The sequence below is a fragment of the Trichechus manatus genome, unplaced genomic scaffold, assembly GCF_000243295.1.
Source record: "Trichechus manatus latirostris isolate Lorelei unplaced genomic scaffold, TriManLat1.0 scaffold00035, whole genome shotgun sequence".
Lineage (NCBI taxonomy): Eukaryota > Metazoa > Chordata > Mammalia > Sirenia > Trichechidae > Trichechus > Trichechus manatus.
In genome coordinates, this window is record NW_004443971.1 from 3,675,756 (window position 1) to 3,683,426 (window position 7,671).

Below are 7,671 nucleotides of genomic sequence, written 5' to 3' on the forward strand. Positions count from 1 at the left end.
CAGCTGGAGCTGCCAGGAGGGCCAGACCACAGATGGAGAGTGCGCTTCATTAAGCATGGAGTCCGCTCTGCAGCCTGGAGGCCCAAGCAGACTGGAAAAATCAGAACTGGTCTGAGGGAGAGTAATCTTGCCCCTACACCCTCCCAAGTGAGAATGAGCCTCATACCTGTGCCTCCCCTTGACCCTTGGGAGCTAAGGTCTGGTACCTAATGCAGAGGCAGCGAGGAGGAGATGAAATCTTTGTCTTCCAGATTACAAGATCCTTGTCCTTGGGGGCTCTGATCTGAGAGTAGCCAACACCTGCCTTCAGGGACCCCCAGCTTGATAGGGGAGACCTGATCCCTGCACTTAGGGATCCTCAATACATAGCCCCTGACCCTGGGATCCCTAGTCTGATGGGGGAGACAGGACCATAGTAAATGAAGCAGACATTGAACTCATAAAAAAAATTGACATGAAAGTGGGCTGCAGTGAATTTCAAGCAAGGTGAGGACATTACATACTAAAGGACTTGTTTAGAGTGGATGGCTCCATAAGGAGGAGAGTTTTGAGCAGCAGGATGGCAGTGGATTGGCAAGGACAATAGGACAAGAGCCTGCGTGTGAGATTCTGTGAGTTGCGTGTTCTTAGCTCCTAGGGAGCATGACTTAAAGGCCCATGTCCCCAGAGGTCTCAGTTCACCTGGTTGGGGAAGTGGGGTAGGGCTTGGATGTCCAACATCTGCTGGTAGGCACATAAAGACATATCAACTGGCTGCCAAGTTTTCCCTTAGGAATTCAAACCCAGCCACTGGGATAGCTGGTCAAACTGCAGAGACATCCTTGTCAGCATATCCAAGAGGCCAGAGACCTGTCAGGTGTCCCCCAAGAATAAGACGACTATATAATTTATCATCTAAATAGAAACACTTTTGAGAGGGAAGGGACTGTTATTAATACTTACACTGGGATCATAGGCATAAACTAGGCCTATTCCAGATAAACCAGGATATTTAGCTACTCTCCCTCACTAAAGTCCTTCGGGGTCTGGGTGTGTGAGCAGCTAACAGTTATGAGAAACCAAAGGATTAGCTTGGAATAGTCTCCTGAGCATTTCAATTTTACTTAAAGATTGGCAAAGAAACACAATTATTATGATAAATAAAATATATATGTATACAAGCTGCACCAAAGGCATTAGTGAAAAACAAGGCTCCAAGAATTCATGGAATACAGTTGAGATGTTTCAACCAATAGACACAGCACTGGAAGTACTCAGTCATCTGTGCCAAGAAATTTGGAAGAGAGCTACTGGCCAACCAACTGGAAGAGATCCATATTTATGCCCATTTCAAAGAAAGGTGATCCAACATAATGCGGAAATTATCGAACTATATCATTAATATCACATACAAGTAAACTTTTGCTGAAGATAATTCAGAAGCGGTTGCATCAACAGGGAACTGTCAAAGATTCAGGCTGGATTCAGAAGAGGACGTGGAATGAGGGATATTATTGCCAATGTCAGATGGAACTTGACTGAAAACAGAGAACACCAGAAAGATATTTATCTGTGTTTTATTGACTATACAAAGGCATTTGACTGTGTGGATCGTAACAAATTACGGATAACTTGCAAAGAATGCAAAGAATGGAAGTTCCAGAACACTTAATTGTGCTCATGGAGAACCTATACATAGACCAAGAGGCAGTTGTTCCAACTGAACAAGGGGATACTGTGTGGTTTAAAACCAGGAAAGGTGTGTGTCAGGTTGTATCACCATACTTATTCAATCTGTATGCTGAGCAAATTATCCCAGAAGCCAGACTATATGAGAAGAACGAGGCATCAGGATAGGAGGAAGACTCATTAACAACCTGCATTATGCAGATGACACAACCCTGCTCGCTGAAATAGAAGAGGACTTGGAGCACTTACTGATGAAGATCAAGGTCTACAGCCCTTGGATTACACCTCAACAAAAAGAAAACAAAAATCCTTACAGCTGGACCAATAAGCAACATCATGATAAATGGAGAAAAATTGAAATTGTCAAGCATCTCATTTTACTTGGATCCACAACCAACTCCCATGGAAACAGCAGTCAAGAAATCAAATGATACATTGCACTGGGCAAATCTCCTGCAAAAGACCTCTTTAAAGTGTTAAAAAGCAAAGATGTCATTTTGAGGACTAAGGGTTGCCTGACGGAAGCCATGGTATTTTCAATAACCTCATATGCACGCAAAAGCTGGACAATGAATAAGGAAGACCAAAGAAGAACTGATACCTTTGAATTATGGTGTTGGTGAAGAATATTGAATATAACATGGACTGCCAGAAGAATGAACAAATCTGTCTTGGAAGAAGTACAACTGGAATGCTCCTTAGAAGTAAGGACAGCAAGACTTCATCTCATGCACTTTGGACATGTAATCAGGAGGAACCAGTCCCTGGAGAAGGACATCATGCTTGGTAAGGTAAAGGGTCATCGAAAAAGAGGAAGACCCTCAACGAGATGGATTGACACAGTGGCTGCAACAATGGGCTCCAACACAGCAATGATTGTGAGGATGGCATAGGACTGGGCAGTGTTTCGCTCTGTTTTATGTAGGATCGCTATGAGTCTGAACCAACTCCATAGCACCTAACAACAGCAACATACATATACTATTCATATAGTATATTCATAGTAAGTGTATGTGCATATGAATAGCATATGTATAGTATATGTGTGTGGAGTCCCTGGGTGGTGCAAATGGTTAACACACTTGGCAGCTAACCAAAAGGTTGGTGGTTTGAGTCTACCCAGAGGCACCTCAGAAGAAAGGCCTGGTGATCTACTTCTGAAAAATCAGCCATTGAAATTCCTATGGGGTAAGGCAGAGCCAAGATGGCAGAGTAGTCAGAAGCTCCCGGAGGTCCCTCTTACAACAAAGACCCGAAAAAACAAGTGAATCGATTATATATGACAATCTAGGAGCCCTGAACATCAAAGGCAAAGTTGTAGAATCAGACTGAGCGGCAGGGGGAGCGAGAGACAGTTCTGAAGCAGCAAGGAGTTGCCAGACCTGACCCAGTGATAGCCTGAGCCCTTCAGGCCAGATCAGCTCGTGGTGTGTGTTGGGGCAGGCAAGCAGCAGCGATCAGGAGGTGTTTTCCACACTAGGAGAGACCCAGTGGCAGAGAGTCTACTCGGCCATCTAGAAACAGTGAGAAGCAGCCCCCAATTGACGAAAGATAAGTACTTGCGTCTGGCCTATCACATGGAGCAGAAACACCCCCTTAGGGAAAAACCTCTCTCCCATTTACCTCCCCTCTCCCTGCTCTGCACTGGGTCCAGGACCAGCTTCAGCAATTGCCGAGTCCCCTAGGCCAGAAGTAGGACCCGTCACATGCCCTGAGCCATTCTCCCAGCCTTGGAGATTGAACAAATTAACTAACAGGGAAAAAAATAATCTGCCGGCTCCCCTAAGCCAGGAATTCACGGTAGGCACAGGTCCTTTGCCTAGGCACAGGCATAAGGGGTCCATAGACTTTGAGTGCCTTTCCCCCTGCATAGACTTGTGTGGGCCCATTTCAACAGTGTAGGCCCTCATTACCACAGTACAACCGGGTATATACCTGAGATCTAACTTCAACTGTTTCAGCTGTGAAGTGGCAGGTTCATGACATTTGATACTGCTCCGCCTATTAAGCAGGCTCTTCACCTACTCACATCTGGAGCCTGAGAACTGGTGGTTCCACTCATGCCACCTAGCCACCTGTGACAGGGGCCCAAGAATAAGTGGTGCCCCCCATCATTATAGCCAACAGCGTTGGGTGCTCATAGTCTGGCTGCAAAACCCATCAACCTAAGCACCATAGGGAACAGGGACACTCTTTCCTCCCACAACTCCCCTGCCTTGCTCTGCATGTGACCCCCTGCTGCAGCCGGATGCCTGTGCCTAAACCAATCACCCATGCCTGTCTAGGACTGTAGGTGAGAGCCTGCACCACACACTTGGTGGCTGACTACCTGGACATCTGAGCTGAATCCATACAGGAGGAGTGGGCGGACTCCTAGGCTCACATATTTAGTGGGAGATCTGGCCACCTGGTGGCAGTTCATTGGAGCTTCAGGGGCACCAGTGATCAGACTAGCTCACATGAGCAGCCTATTTGGGCATACCAAAAAAAAAAAAACAAAACAAGAAGCTAGGACACAGTAAGCAAGCATAAAATAAATAAATATAATAACTTATTGATGGCTCAGAGACAACAAAAACAAAAACATCAAAATGACAGCAACTAAACCCATACCTATCATATCAATAATTATGCTGAATGTAAATGGACTAAATCCACCAATAAAGAGACAGAGAGCAGCAAAATGGATTAAAAAAACACAAACTGTCTATATGCTGCCTACAAGAAACACACCTTAGACTTAAAGACACAAACAAACTAAAACTCAAAGGATGGAAAAAATATACCAAGCAAATAACACTCAAAAAAGAGCAAGAGTGGCAATATTAATCTCTGACAAAATAGACTTCAAAGTAAAATCCACCACGAAGGATAAGAAAGGACACTATATAATGATTAAAGGGTCAATACACCAGGAGGACATAACTATAATAAATATTTACACACCCAACGACAGGGCTCCAAAATGCATACAAAAAAACTCTAACAGCGTTGAAAAGAGAGATAGACAGCTCCACGATAATAGTAGGAGACTTCAACACACCACTTTCGGTGAAGGACAGAAAATCCAGAAAGAAGCTCAATAAAGACAAGGAAGATCTAAATGCTACAATCAGTCAACTTGATCTCATGGACATATACTGAACACTCCACCCAACAGCAGCCAAGTATACTTTCTTTTCCAATGCACATGGAACATTCTCCAGAATAGACCACACATTAGGCCATAAAGCAAGCCTTAACAGAATCCAAAGCATCAAAATATTACAAAGCATCTTTTCTGACCATAAACCCATAAAAGTAGAAATCAATAACAGAAAAAGCAAGGAAAAAGATCAAACACATGAAAACTGAAAAACACCTTGCTCAAAAACTACTGGGTTATAGAAGAAATTAAGGATGGAATAAAGAAATTCATAGACTCAAATGAGAACAAAAACACATCTTAGTCATCTAGGGCTGCTATAACAGAAATACCACAAGTGGAAGTGTTTAACAAAGACAGATTTATTCTCTCACAGTCCAGTAGGCTACAAGTCCACATTCAGGGCGTCAGTTCCAGAGGAAGGCTTTCTCTGTCAGCTCTGGTGGAAGGTCTGTGTCATCAATCTTCCCTTGGTCTGGGAACTTCTCTGTGCAGGAACCTCAGGTCCAAAGTACTCACTCTGCTACTGGCACTGCTTTCTTGGTGGTATGAGTTTCCCATGTGTCTCTGCTCACTTCTCTCCTTTATATATCAAAAGAGATTGGATTAAGACACTATCTAATCTTGTAAACCTCATCAGTATAACCTCATCGTAGTGATAGGGTTTACAACACATAAGGATATCACATATAACTTCATCATAGTGATAGAGTTTACAATACATAAGGAAATCACATCAGATTTACAAAATGGTACACAATCATACAATACTGGGAATCATGATGCAGCCAAGTTGACAGATATTTTTTGGGGACACAATTCAATCCATGACAACATCCTACCAGAACATTTGGGACACAGCAAAAGCAGTGCTCAGAGGTCAGTTTATAGCAATAAATGCACACATCCAAAACGAAGAAAGGGCAAAAATTGAAACGTTAACCCTACAACTTGAACAAGTAGAAAGAGAGCAGCAAAAGAGGCCCTCGGGAACCAGAGGAAAGCAAATAATAAGAATTAGAGCAGAACTAAATGAAACAGAGAATACAAAAACAATTGAATGAGTTAACAAGACCAAAAGCTGGTTCTTTGAAAAGATCAACAAAACTGATAAACCATTGGTCAAACTGACAAAAGAAAAACAGGAGAGGAAGCAAATAACCCAAATAAGAAATGAGATGGGCAATATCACAACAGACCCAAATGAAATGAAAAGGATCATAACAGAATACTATGAAAAATTGTAGTCTAACAAATTTGAAAACCTAGAGGAAATCGACAAATTTCTAGAAACTCACTACCTACCTAAACTAACACAAACAGAGGTAGAACAACTAAATAAACCTATAACAAAATAAGAGATTGAAAAGGTAGTTTAAAAACTCCCAACGAGAAAAACCTGGCCCAGACGGTTTCACTGAAGAATTCTACCAAACTTTCAGAGAAGAGTTAACACCACTACTACTAAAGGTATTTCAGAGCATAGAGAATGTTGGAATACTCCCAAACTCATTCTATAAATCCAGCATTACCCTGATACCAAAACCAGGTAAAGACACCACAAAAAATGAAAATTACAGATGAATATCCCTCATGAACATCGATGCAAAAATCTTCAACAAAATTCCAGTCAATAGAATTCAGGAACAAGTCAAAAAAATAATTCACCATGATCAAGTGGGATTTACACCAGGTGTGCAGGGATGACTCAAAATTAGAAAAACAATCAATGTAATCCATCACATAAATAAGAGACAAGAACTACATGATCTTATCAATTGATGCAGAAAAGGCATTTGACAAAGTCCAACACCCATTCATGATAAAAACTCTCAACAAAATAGCAACAGAAGGGAAATTCCTCAACATAATTAAGGGCATTTTTACAAAGCCAACAGCCAACATCATCCTAAATGGAGAGATTTTGAAAGCATTCCCCTTGACAACAGGAACCAAACAAGGATGCCCTTTATCACCACTCTTATTCAACATTGTGCTGGAGGTCCTAGCTAGAGCAATTAGGCTAGAAAAAAAAAAGGGGGGGGGCATCCAAATTGGTAGGGAAGAAGTGAAAGAATCTCTATTTGCAGATGATATGATCTTATACACAGAAAATCCCAAAGAATCCACAAGAGTATTACTGGAACTAATAGAAGACTTCAGCAAAGTTTCAGGATACAAGACAAACATACAAAAATCAGTTGGATTCCTCTACACCAACAAAAAGAACTTCCAAGAGGAAGTCACCAAATCAGTACCATTTACAATAGCCCCCAAGAAGATAAAATACTTAGGAATTAATCTAACCAGAGATGTAAAAGACCTATAAAATGAAAACTACAAGACACTACTGCAAGAAACCACAGTGACCTACATAAGTGAAAAACATATCTTGCTCATGGATAGGAAGACTCAACACTGTGAAAATGTCAATTCTACCCAAGGCGATCTACAGATACAATGCAATCCCGATCCAAATTCCAATGGCATTTTTCAATGAGACTGAGAAACAAATCACCAAATTCATATGGAAAGGGAAGAGGTCCTGGATAAGTAATGCATTACTGAAGAAGAAGAACAAAGTGGGAGGCCTCACACTACCTGATTTTAGAACCTATTATACCACCACTATAGTGAAAACAGCCTGGTACTGGTACAACAACAGATACATAGACCAACGGAACAGAATTAAGAATCCAGACATAAATTCATCCACCTATGAGCAGCTGATATTTGACAAAAACCCAAAGTCTGTTAATTGCTGAAAAGAGAGTCTCTTTAACAAATGGTGCTGGCATAACTGGATATCCATCTGCAAAAAACTGAAACAAGACCCATACCTCACACCATGCACAAAA